Genomic DNA, 14,312 nt, shown 5'->3' on the forward strand with positions numbered 1-14,312 from the left:
TGTGCCACTGCTTGCTCCATATCTGCCAGTATTTTCTTCGCTTCTCTGTCAGGATATTCTGTGTCAGTCACAGTTTACTTCACCTGTTTCTCTACTAGAGTATCAGGATGTAAACAGAATCCACAACCAAAGTACCCATTAAACTGTGTGGTGTTTTGCATGGCTGGTCTTGCCTTTGAGTCTACACAACAACATAATCCAACAATTTTGCTGTACACACATGTTCCATTTTTTCTCCAAGACACACCTCTGGATGCCAGTGATTTTTCCTGATCAACAAAGGGTCTGAGAAAAATAGTACCAAAGCAAAGACCTGCAAGCACTACATTCTGAAATCTCATTTTGGGAGGGAGCTCGTTTAAATGCAGGTGTATGGACCATGTAGAAAATCTGGAAGACTTGTACACAGGCGAGCCATCAGAATTGAAATTATATGACAAATTGTTTGGATCTGACAGAATTCCACCAGGTCTTGACAAGTTTCGATACATTTCACCATCATATATGTCTGAGATAACATGCTCATTATGTGGCCTTTGGTGTCTGTAGCTCATGCTGTTTTGAATCTGAGGATTTTCAAGCAGCGTCTGGATTTGAGGTGCAATTGGTATGTTGATAAAAAAGCTTTTACTGTTCAAGGAACTGATTTCAATTGAAGCTCTACGTACAGATACAACCCGAATTCCGGAAAAGTTGGGACGTTTTTTAAATTTTAATAAAATGAAAACTAAAAGACTTTCAAATCACATGAGCCAATATTTTATTCACAATAGAACATAGATAACATAGCAAATGTTTAAACTGAGAAAGTTTACAATTTTATGCACAAAATGAGCTCATTTCAATTTTGATTTCTGCTACAGGTCTCAAAATAGTTGGGACGGGGCATGTTTACCATGGTGTAGCATCTCCTTTTCTTTTCAAAACAGTTTGAAGACGTCTGGGCATTGAGGCTATGAGTTGCTGGAGTTTTGCTGTTGGAATTTGGTCCCATTCTTGCCTTATATAGATTTCCAGCTGCTGAAGAGTTCGTGGTCGTCTTTGATGTATTTTTCGTTTAATGATGCGCCAAATGTTCTCTATAGGTGAAAGATCTGGACTGCAGGCAGGCCAGGTTAGCACCCGGACTCTTCTACGACGAAGCCATGCTGTTGTTATAGCTGCAGTATGTGGTTTTGCATTGTCCTGCTGAAATAAACAAGGCCTTCCCTGAAATAGACGTTGTTTGGAGGGAAGCATATGTTGCTCTAAAACCTTTATATACCTTTCAGCATTCACAGAGCCTTCCAAAACATGCAAGCTGCCCATACCGTATGCACTTATGCACCCCCATACCATCAGAGATGCTGGCTTTAGAACTGAACGCTGATAACATGCTGGAAGGTCTCCCTCCTCTTTAGCCCGGAGGACACGGCGTCCGTGATTTCCAACAAGAATGTCAAATTTGGACTCGTCTGACCATAAAACACTATTTCACTTTGAAATAGTCCATTTTAAATGAGCCTTGGCCCACAGGACACGACGGCGCTTCTGGACCATGTTCACATATGGCTTCCTTTTTGCATGATAGAGCTTTAGTTGGCATCTGCTGATGGCACGGCGGATTGTGTTTACCGACAGTGGTTTCTGAAAGTATTCCTGGGCCCATTTAGTAATGTCATTGACACAATCATGCCGATGAGTGATGCAGTGTCGTCTGAGAGCCCGAAGACCACGGGCATCCAATAAAGGTCTCCGGCCTTGTCCCTTACGCACAGAGATTTCTCCAGTTTCTCTGAATCTTTTGATGATGTTATGCACTGTAGATGATGAGATTTGCAAAGCCTTTGCAATTTGACGTTGAGGAACATTGTTTTTAAAGTTTTCCACAATTTTTTTACGCAGTCTTTCACAGATTAGAGAGCCTCTGCCCATCTTTACTTCTGAGAGACTCTGCTTCTCTAAGACAAAGCTTTTATAGCTAATCATGTTACAGACCTGATATCAATTAACTTAATTAATCACTAGATGTTCTCCCAGCTGAATCTTTTCAAAACTGCTTGCTTTTTTAGCCATTTGTTGCCCCCGTGCCAACTTTTTTGAGACCTGTAGCAGGCATTAAATTTTAAATGAGCTAATAAAGTGGATAAAAGTGTAAAATTTCTCAGTTTAAACATTTGCTACGTTATCTATGTTCTATTGTGAATAAAATATTGGCTCATGTGATTTGAAATTCCTTTAGTTTTCATTTTATTAAAATTTAAAAAACGTCCCAACTTTTCCGGAATTCGGGTTGTAGTAGTACACTGTGCAATGTTTTTGTCTTGTATGTCTTTTGTTCCAATGTATACTTTACAGGTTTTGCAGTAGAAGTGGAACTCCACAATGTCGGAGTTGTTTTTAAAGACCTTATTGAACAAATATTTTGATCGGGGTAACACCTCTTTGCCAAACAGGGTATTTATGAGCTGTAATAAGTCATGAAGTTGTGTCCCTGTTATATTATGTCTTGCTGCATGACTCATCACCATGAGCAGTGCCTCAGCCTTTGTCTTTGTACCTGCTGACATTAGTACTGAATCCATGTCTGCATCAAAACCTATCTGTCTGAATGGATCATCTTCTGGAATATCTGGAATTTCCGAATCAACATCAGAAACACTGCCTTCAGATGATGAATCACAACTTAACTGCTGGGCCATGTCACTTTGTTGCAGCTCAGATGTAAGCAGAGAGCGACCAGATGAAGACATCTACAAAAAATGTAAAATGAAAACATTCCTGAGTGCATGTGTCTACATACAATGACAGTAAACTAAGAAATGTATGACTGACCAGTAGGGCTGTGCGATATGACGGTATATGGCGTTTGACGTAGAGCACAACCGATTATTTGGCCATCCGATATTATTGGCCAATCTGAACTAATTTCATTTAAATCAGTATTGGGGTTTATAACAGCCAATTAATGACAATGGTGGAGGATACATGTTGACAGACTAGACTTATTTTTGAAACAGTGTGGCAGTTCTAGCAAACAGTCCTATCATTTCTCCCTAATTCTTCGCTTCTAAATACTCTTTAACATTGCTTACATTTGCTAAATTAGATTACCCACAAATCTAGCTAATGCCATATTTGTCAGTGGATGAGTGATGACCTTACTAAGCAGTTAAACTATAGCGTTAACTTCTTTATTCCATAAACCTTTATGATGCAAATAAATATCATCCGTTACAGAAATTCCAACGGTAACTCATGATATTTTATTAATTGAGGAAGGTAGGTAAAGGTAAACTGTGGCAAGGGGGGCATGGATCAGTGCGGTCTGTAATGAGAGAAAGAGAAAGGAGACAAGCGGTACGTAAGTAGGTCAAGTGCAAATGACGAACACCTGGGTCTTATTGCATTAATTGGCATGAAGAGATGGGATATAAGCCGCTGTCGACTCAGAGACGAGAGAGGAGGACTAGGACTTGTACGTCGGAGATGGAGAGAGTGATCAGAGAAAGTGAAAAAGTGTTGTTATTGCTGTAGTGTGGCTACGGTGCAAGCACTGTGTGCGCGCCTTTTGTTTATTATTGTTTTTAGTAATAAAAGCACGAGTCTCAGTCACGCCGACCCCAACTTCATCACATAAACTTCTGTAAGACGCTATGTTTCTGAATTCTCTTTTCTCATGCTCTCCATACTTGTGCATGTTATATGTGGCACAGTAATATTGTGTCGTTGAAAAACGTTCAATTATCTGTGCTCCTAAATTTTGGACCGTGCTCTTAGATTTTTTTTAATTAGTAGCACAAGTACTCCTAATAAATAAGATACCGTAGAGCGCTGTTATCAGGATATGCATCGTTAAGGGGGTATGAAATAGGATATGACATTTTGATCATATTGTACAGCCCTACTGACCCTGTTGTGCCCTGCCCTGACCTCAAGATTTGTGCAGCTTGAACTTGGTCTAACTTCACTTTCATTTTCTCTGCAGTTGGCAGCAAGAGGCAGTACCTGAAAGCACAAAGAAACATTTGAAGGAAAAAAATCAACAAAACATGCACCAAACAGCAAATGGGTGTTTTAAAATGACGGCTCATAAAAGAAGGATTAAGCTGTATGACTAATATCATACAACTGTATAACTGTATAAACTAACTATATGTTCAGACTAATCCAAGCTTGATTTTAAAGGGTACCTGGTGGAGTTTTTGACATAATTGGGATATTGAATATTTTTATGAGTGGGTCCCTGTTTTGTTTGTGTTATTTACATGCATGAGGATGCACATGCCTCTGCCCTCTGGGAGACACTACATGTCTTTTGTCCACCATAACAATCCAGTTTAAGAACCGCTTTTTATTCCTGCTGCTATAAGGACTCGAAATTCTGCTTCTTACTTTCAAATACTTGCACTTTGCATTGTGATACATGCAAATTATCTAGGAATATTGTGATTATTATTTATTGTGTGATATGTTACATCTACCTAGGGCTGTGTGATATGGCAATATATATTGTTTGATGATAGAAAAACGTTGTGATTGATGTTCTAAAGAATATGTTACAATAGGAATGATTAGCTGTGGCAGAAAAAACACTACTGTAGTTTATGCGGTTGCTCGCACGTGAGGTGTAGTGTGTGTGTGTGTTTGTGTAAGCGTCATAACCATAGCCTGTGAACATGACCCACATAGATGGAAAATATGCATGGGCGTCGGAACCATTGTATATGGGTGGGACAAAACCCACCCACTTTTTAAGACCAATGATATTTGACCCACTAATTTTTACCGTCTGTAATTCAAGCGCATAATTGTAATTTTTTGAGGTAATGTTGTGAAAACTGATTTTTTTTTAAATATATATATAAAATTGGTATCGGAAAAAGTATCGTTCAGGAACCGGTATCGAAGTCAAGGTATCGTTATTTAATTTCTTTAAACGATACCCAGCCCTTCTTTTAGACAACAATTTCAACAACAACATGCAACAAGCCTGTAGGTGTGGTTGGTAGAAGAGCTCACCATGTCATGGCCATGTAATCTGGATCCAGCTGAAGATGAAGATCGCCAGATGGAGACATTGTCTGCACAGGATCAAGAAAAACAGTACTAAATGTAGTAAAGCCCAATTATGTCATTCCCTTATTTAAAAAGTAGATCCATCTCTCACCTCAACATCTGCAGTGCCCAGGTGTGGATTGATTCTGTCCCCTTGATCTATGTGGTCACCGGTGAAAGCCAAAACCTAAACAACCAGGAGTAACTTTTAGACAATCTCAATAAACAACATGCCACAAGCCTGCAGGTGTGGTTGGTAGAAGAGCTCACCATGTTGGCCGTGTCATCTGGATCCAACTGAATATCGCCAGATGGAGACATGGTCTTCACAGGATCATTAAGAGATGAAACAAGCACAGAGTAAAAAAAAGCTGTACTCAATGTAGTAAAGCCTAATGGGAAATTTTGTATTTTTAATTTAAAAAAAATATATAGACATATTCATGAATAGGATGTTGAATTTACACCGTAATGATGTTACAACCCTTAAATAATTAAGGGTATTAATAAATCAGATTGATCAGGTAACATTGTTGGAAATGTTTTCTAATCCTTTAACTGTCTGTATTAATTGAACTATTTAGTTTACCAGCAATTTGCCAACTAGATGACTTGGATTATTGACACTAAAAAATGTGACAAAGTTGCCAGATTATTGTGTACAATTGATGCAGCCTCAATTCAACAGTTCTGTAATAAATCCTCCTCCATGAAGATTATAAGGCTGCTTTATACTGCTATTGCTGAAACTGATTTAGAGATTTGTTGATTCAACATTATAATCATTGTGGAACTGTGTTGTGTTATACAGACGTTTTTAATAAACCCTTTAACTTTATCATTCTATAGTGGGAGCTAAGACACACTATACAGTATATGACTGTAACTGTAGACTGTATATCTGCCGTTAGAGTTAAATTCGCTTGTGAGGTAACCTTTACTTGACATTTTACAGACAACTTCACTCAACAAATCTACTTTAAACTATAAAATAGAATAGAAAATATGTTCGCCTATGTGAAATATATAGAGGCCGGGTGTAAAGAAATCGTCCCCATATCCTACATTAAGCACTTTGACCTTAACGTTAGTGACCTCACTAAAACTTACTGGGTGCGCTGGCAAGATACGTTTTTCAAGGGACAAATATTGTTCCTAAAGGGTGAGTCGTAATAACGATATCTTGGAAATAACTTTAACTTTATAAACTTACTAACGTGTATTAACTGGGATGCGAGTTTTGGCTAACGCACTAGCAAAGATAGTAAGAGCTTAGGACAGACGCAATACTACCAGTGTTAGTATCGCACGACAGAGTATAACGTTATAGCAGGTGCTTTCAAGTACTTACATTCAGTGTTATTAACATTCCAGAGCAGGGCTGCCAACTTTTGAGTTCATCTTAGAGTGAGATTTTGGGGGCGGGGCTTTGTCATGGGGGAGGGGCTTATGGAGGGGCGTGGCTTGGTGTGGAAAAAATACAAACACAAAATCCTTGCATTAGCAGAAGTGTATTAAGTATATATTGATTTGTCAAAGTATTTGGTATATGTACAGTATTTCTTGGGAGATTTACATTTAATTTTCACAAATATTTTACAGAAATAGGATTAACATCCATACTGACACCACCACCAGTCAAATATCTGGACATGATTGATGAGTTGTGATTGATATAAATAAAATCTTTTTAATATGGGATGTCATTGACTTGACATTCTGTTCTTAGAAAACAATAATTAACATTAAGTACCAGGCATGGTCCAGATATTTGTCATCTGGAAATGCTTTTGTACTGTTTTGTTATGATAAAGTTATGTAAAATAACTGCTCAGTGCTGCAAAACAAACAACTCTGCTAATGCTAACTTAATCCTATATAAAATAAATACAAAATAAAAAACATATAATAGCAGTATAAAGCAGCCTTATAATCTTCATAGAGGAGGATTTATTACAGAACTGTTGATTTGAGGCTGCATCAATTGCATCAATACACAATAATCTGGCAACTTTGTTGTTAACTTTATATATATATATAAACAATTAGGCCTACTAGATACATTTTATGTCGAAACTCTCGGTTAATTGTCTAAAATAATGCATGCTGATAAATAGCAATTTTTCAAAACGAAATTCTTACATTCTAATTTTATTAATTGTATTAGGCTAATTAAAATGTATTTAATATAATAATCTAACCTTAGCAAACCGCCTACCATGAAATGCAAAAACTTAAGAAGCGTATTTGATTTTCGTTCACTTTAAGTTTATTTCAGTGAAAATAGCAGCCATTGTTGTGCAATAGAACATTCAAAACAGGCTCATTAAAACACACAAGATGAAATGTGAGTAGATCTTTACAAAATACACCTAGATTATAAAGCCTGTGAAAAGCACACACAAGATAAAATGCACAGATTATTATTATAAGAACGCATGGATTATTGACTGGGTTAAGCGAGCAGAGCGGAATCTCCAGAAGGCGCTCAGCGCTCTTCATGAAATTTTAGCACTCCGCTCCTCTCACATGCTCTGGCTGGAATGTTCAAAATAAAACACATTTTGTTTGTTTCCAGATGTTTGACTTGCCTTCCTTTGATTTTGTCAAGTAAACAGCAGCTTTAATTTTCTTCTCAACTTCTTGTGTTGACTCCATTTCTACTACACACCACCATTGCCCGCGGGTCTCCCGCAAAATCTTCTGACCGCCCACTCCCGCCCGCAGCAAAGGTAAAACTGCCCGCTCCCGCGAGATTTGCGTTGGGACCCGGGGGTCCCCGAACCCAATGCAGTCCTCTACCTGCGTTCACAATTCACAAGGTGCAGATGGGAGGGAGAACGGCCTACTACACAGTTTATGGGAATAAGGAATTTCCCTCACAATTGTCACAAAAAATTCACTACACTGTCTGTCTGGTCTCTCTGCGCGTTGCTTTGCGAAATCATGCGGCGCGATTTTTTTTCTCACTGCTGCACGAGTCTGCGTGAGAATATGGGGGTGTGGCGTGAGAGCGTGAGAATTGGGTCGATTGCGTGAGACTCACGCTGAATGCGTGAGAGTTGGCAGCCTTGTTCCAGAGTCCAGAGAAGAGATCGAGGAGGAACTGGCCAAGGGTAAGCGGGTCCGTGTTGTGAGACTCCTGAAGGAGACGACGCCTCCATGGTCGCGCTCTGAAGCAGAGGAAGCCAAAGCAATAAATGTAAAGTTGATATTGCTGCTATATTTCTGATGTTAGCTAACTTAATAGTTGTGTAAAATTGGTAAATTAATGTTATTGGCTGCTGCTGATCTGCTCCCGTTTTTCCCAATAGTATGTTCCTGCACAACCGGAGGCTGCAGTTTCAGGACCGCAGATCTAGGACCGCAGTTCTAGGACCCTAGTTTTTCGTGACAGCGCCACCTATCGTACTGGACGATATAGAGATGGCTGCAGTTTCAGGACCGCAGTTCTAGTACCCTGTTGGTTTAGTTTGCAGTCACGTTACTTTGTATATAGCATCAATATATTAATCTCAGTAGTATTTGTTTTTAAATTTGATTTTTGATTCAAAATACAGCAGAGGTTAATTACTAAGTGAATTACTAAAAAATAGGCCTACGTTCCACTTTAAAAAAAAAATCACAATCGCGCGAACGGCTGCATGAGTCATTAGTTAACAGACGTAAAAGATCAGCCAGCAGGTTTTTTTTCGTTGTTTTTGTTTTCCGTTTATACATATATACAGAATCTGAATTAAAATGTGTTTGATTTAAGCCTATTCCAAAATTTGTCATAAAATTATATCGCGCATACAGCTCAACTAACGCGATCGTTATAAAGGTGTTTAAACAACAATACACTTCCACTTGCATGTATTTGACAATCGGAATATCAGATATTTCATTCCATAGCTAACACATCTGGCGCAGATCCGCCTCTCGCGATGCTCAGCTGTGAACCGTTCGACTTGAAGCACAACCTCAGACGGTGCTATGATTCGCTCTTTTGTTGTTCTGTTTTCTTTCAGGATCAAAAATACAACAAATGAAAGCATTTATCTGTATTTCCGACTGAGAAGAACTATGCATATACATTCATAAATCAGTCAATTTGTGTATTTTATTATGATATATTTTATTCTAATGTGATCAGTGACTCGAGCACTGATGGACCAAAGAGCACGTATTTCAACATTTGCAGTAAAAACGTGAAATATAAATTCTCAGAAAATGCATTTAATACCAATATATTGAAACGTCAGTTTATATACTCCATTAATAAAGGAGTCCAGACATTGGAAAAATATCAGTCCACATGCGTTTATATTTAATAAGAAGGAAATAGACATGCATGCATGTGTGACACAAAAAATATTTAACTTTTAGGTAGCAAAATATTTTTTAGTAATTCTGTCAATTACACTAAGGTTATTACATTGTCTGCTATATATTTGGTTCTTATTAATTAAATACGGGCAATTGATTGATAAAACATTGATCAAAATTAAGATAAAATGTATAAAAAAATGAATATCTTTTAAAAAGAGTTTTCCATAAATAACTTCTGTATGACCTGGCAATAAAATTCGAAAAAAGTGTGTCTAATGTGATTGGCTTAACTGATTTGATTTCGGGTGCGGGTCGGGTGTCGGTTCTATTTTAAGCGGGTCGGGTCGGGTGCGGATTTTAATTAGTGCTGCTGTCGGAAAACGGGTCAGATGCGGTTTTAAGCACTGCGGGTACCGGCGGGTGCGGATTTACAAAAACGGACCCGTGCAGCTCTCTGGTCCAAGAACTGCGGCCCTGAAACTGCAGCCTCCGGTTGTGCAGGAATACCCTTCTCGTTTTTCCTGTTAACTGTAATTACAGCTATTGCCATCTTGTGGCACTTGAATGTAACTACAGAATACAACTTATAGTGAAAATATAAGTAGTGGGGCCTTAAATGTGTAGTGGGGTGGTGTGTGTGTGGGGGGGGGGGGGGCATGTACTACATAAACCATGTATGTACTGCAATGTATTTTTGTGTCTCTGACCACATACAGGTTATCAAATTATCACCATTATCAGGTTATAATATTAGGCTCCAATCATTAATCTATTCAATAATCATATAGGGTAATTGCTTTTACAATGCTTTGTTTGTTTTGTTTGGATGTGTGGGAGTCTTGCAATACACTGTGATGCTTTTTCCTAATTATGCTTTTATCCATGTTTATAGACAAATCAGAAAAAAGCTGCAGAAGAGGCCAAAAAAATAATCTCTTAACCTTGCTAAAAGAGGGGAAAATGAAAAGAAAACAGTCTCCACTCTGCCCAACTCCAAGCAAGATAATGAGAGCTCATTCCCTGTCTGACTCATTGTCAGAAGAGGATGATGATGATGGTGGGGTTGTACCAGAAAAACTTTTTGAGGAGGCAAAAAAGAAGCAACAGATCTACCTAAAAAAAATAAACAATATGTCCCTGCAACTGCAGGAAACTAAGGACAAGTAAGTGATTTTTTAATAGCCTGAATGTGTTCTGACAAGAGAATTTATCTTTAGCCCAATGTTTGATTTAACCTGCTTGTCAGAGCACCATAGCAGATCTAGGTGGATATACTATAAGTAGCTAGATAAAACCTAATATATATATATATATATATATATATATATATATATATATATATATATATATATATATATATATATATATATTATACTAATATATATATATATATATATTATACTAATATATATATATATATATATATTAGTGGTGGGCCGTTATCGGCGTTAACGTGCTGCGTTAACAGGATACTCTTATCGGGCGATAAAATAAATATGGCCGTTAATCTATTCTCAAAGTTGAGTTGGGAGCTGGGTCTATACTATGACACACAAGCTATGATGACTTTCACCTTGATATTTTATATAACTGACTGGCTGAGGCCAGCCTAAAAAGATGCTCAGGACAGTTGACAGACCACTGCTGCGCATCGTCACGAAAGCTTATATTTTTCACGTGTTTTTAAGCCTTATCACTTGTCAATTTAAACATTAAAGCATCCAAACACAAGACGCGAAAAAGCTGAACAGAGTAACGTTAGCTGGTTACTCGCGCGCTGTGTTCAGTGCGGAGAGAGAGAGAGAGAGAGAGAGAGAGAGAGAGAGAGAGAGAGAGAGAGAGAGAGACGCGTATCACGGACAGCGACACTGAACCGAGCTCTCTTCTGCAAAGTTCTCCTCGAAGTCCCTCCTGCACCTGAACGAACAAATACAAGTCGCTGTTTGAACAAACAAAAAGATGTGAAAGAGCCCAATTCAGTACCGCGGTGTTCTGGTGTTCAGGGCTCACGCAGAGAAAGGCGTCTCTAAACACTTGAACACCGAATCTGCTTCTTATTGCTCTTGTGCCGACAAATACATACAAAATATATCAAAATATCCACCTGGGAAATTATGCTCGAAAAAACTGTCAGTTATTTCTTAAGTGAAAGTAAACAGTTGAGGACAAAAATGGGATGTGTATTATATTGGATGCGTTCATCGTCTCTTAAAGTGACCGCGCCTAATTTAGCTGCTAGCTGCTGTAATGTTAATCCAAGAAAATGAAAATCACTCACTGCTCTTGACTGAATTACTTTGTAGTTTTAACAGTCAAACCAAAAAGTATTCAGACACCAGATATAATTTTTGATATAGCAAAGCTGTTATAATGTGAGAAATGTTGAAGGTGTCTGAATAAATGTAGGTTTGATTGTATATTTCATTTTTACATTGAAGACTATCCAGTGCTATTTTACATTTAATTATTTGGTTTCTGTACCTTGAAACCTACAAACTTGAAAAAAACTTAAACATTGTGTAAATAGCACAAATAAATAAAAATAAACAAACATACAAATTAAACAATTTCAAACAGGGCCCACTGGTACAAGTGTATGTGTGAAACAGGCGTAAGGTTGTTTGCACCTTGTGCAATGTGGAATTAGTTTACAGCTTTTTCAAGCACTTTGTGATGCATTTTAGAAACAGGAGATGAGCCCCTTTTCTAATGCACCACCTAGCTTGATAAACCCCTTCTCAAAGACTTACTGTCTGTCAATTTTATTTAGGTAACACACATATTCTGAATGCCTCCGGCAGAATTCGAATGAGCCATTTTAATCTAGATTAATCTAGATTAATTTCAAGATCACAGTGAGATTAATCTAGATTAAAAAAATTAATCTATGCCCACCACTAATATATATATATTTTATATATATATATTTTTCTTATAATGTCAGCTAATCATGACATACAGTATGTTAGTCTATTATAGGTTAGAGGAGCAGGAGAAACTCAGAGCAGAAATTGAAGCAGAGAATAAAGAACTACATTCTCTAAACATGCAATTGCAGCAACAATTACTGAAGGCACTGAAATCCTCATCAACAGCAAAATACAGTGGTAAGGAGGACAGCCCCCCACTCCCATTTAAACCAGCTAATAAGATACAAATTAAAGGAATAGCATTGGGATTGGGGAAGAGTATAAGTTATTGGAGTACTTCAGCTGTGATCTTTGAGGGTTTATAAAGTATATTCGTTGTTGTCATGTTTTCCATCATCTGTCATATTTGAGATATGTATGGAAGCACATGGGTAGCGATATTCAATTTGCAATGTAATATGCAAAATGACAATGCAATATGTAAAATGGCAATGCATTTCTGTATTTACATTTACATTTTCCAATACATTTGTGCAACATTTGGTGCAAAATGAAAATGAAAATGAAATTACATAATTTTCATTTGCCATTTCATACACCAGTTTTAATATGTAAAATGAAAACTAATTTTAACGCTTTATAAGTTGCAAAATTAAAATGAAAATGTATTACAGAAATTATTAGATATGTATAACATGTTCAAGCAAAAACTGTGGCAAAATTATCATTTAAATGCTATTTTTCTTAAATGCATTAACACTCACAGTCAAGACACTTACGATTGCATTTTCATTCAGTGTCCCGCAATGAATGTAGCAAAATTCAATGTGCACATTGAAAATGCATTCCGAGCCGATCACGTCTCCGCCCCCTCCCGCCATGTCAATCACTGCTTGAACAAGGCGGGGTTTTGCAGAAGGTCTGAGACTCAAATCTTAAGATGGATTCAAGTAAGAGAACATGGACAAGACCATTGGTCCGTGTACGTTTTGATCATTTCGGTTTATGGCTTCAATATTTCATTCGCACTTGTGGGTGGCGCTGAAACGCTGCTTTCATCTGATTGGTCAAATCGCTCCAGCTTCAGCTCGGTCTTTCCATTCTTTCAGACAGAATAAGAGTCAGTGCGAGTGAAGCACTGTAATGTCTGAAACCACCGCTCACTGTTAATTAGAATAATATTTGAATCAGATGATGCTGGCCACATTATTCGTGCTGCTGCGACTTGCAAGAGACCCCGTTAAATTATTTCTAGGTTGTAGTATTGTATAAATATTGTCCCACTGATTAAAACAGTGCAAATAGTTCTGTCTCCTTGGATAACAGTGAAGTGGAAATAAATATAGTTAAATTTATGAAATAAAATTAAATAGGATTTTTTGGGAAGGTAAGTCTGGCCAGTTATACAGCAACACGAATCAGATGAGTCTGAAGATCTGAGCTGAATTTGGTGAAACATTAAAGTTCTAGTCTGTGTCAGTTACTCTCATAATAAATAATAATAATAATGTTACCCGTATTTTCCGGTATAAGTTGCATCAGTCCAAAAATACGTCATGACGAGGAAAAAAACATATATAAGTCGCATTTATTCAGAACCAAGAGAAAACATTACCGTCTATAGCCGCGAGAGGGCGCTCTGTGGTAGGCTACAGGAGCACTGAGCAGCATAGAGCAAATTTTACTATTCTTATTTCAGAAATGTAACAATATTAATTTTTACAATTATTTATTAATGTCACACACACATACCTAGTGCCTTATGACTTAAAAGATGAGAGTGGTAAATGTTAGAGACATGGAACTGTTCAGTCTATTATTGATTTTTATTTCCACTTAACTTTTTTCCAAAGAGACAGAACTATTTGCACTGTATTTATCAGTGGGACAATATTCATACAATACTACAACCTAGAAATAATTTGCAGGTCTCAGCAGCACGAATTATGTGCCCAGCTACATCTGATTCAAATATTATGCTAATTAACAGTGAGCGGTGCTTCTTATTCTGCCTGAAAGAATGAAAAGACCAAGTTGAAGGTGGAGTGATTCGACCAATCAGATGAAAGCAGCGTTTCAGCCCCGCCCACAAGT

The sequence above is a fragment of the Carassius carassius genome, chromosome 45, assembly GCF_963082965.1.
Source record: "Carassius carassius chromosome 45, fCarCar2.1, whole genome shotgun sequence".
In the NCBI taxonomy this organism is placed as follows: domain Eukaryota; kingdom Metazoa; phylum Chordata; class Actinopteri; order Cypriniformes; family Cyprinidae; genus Carassius; species Carassius carassius.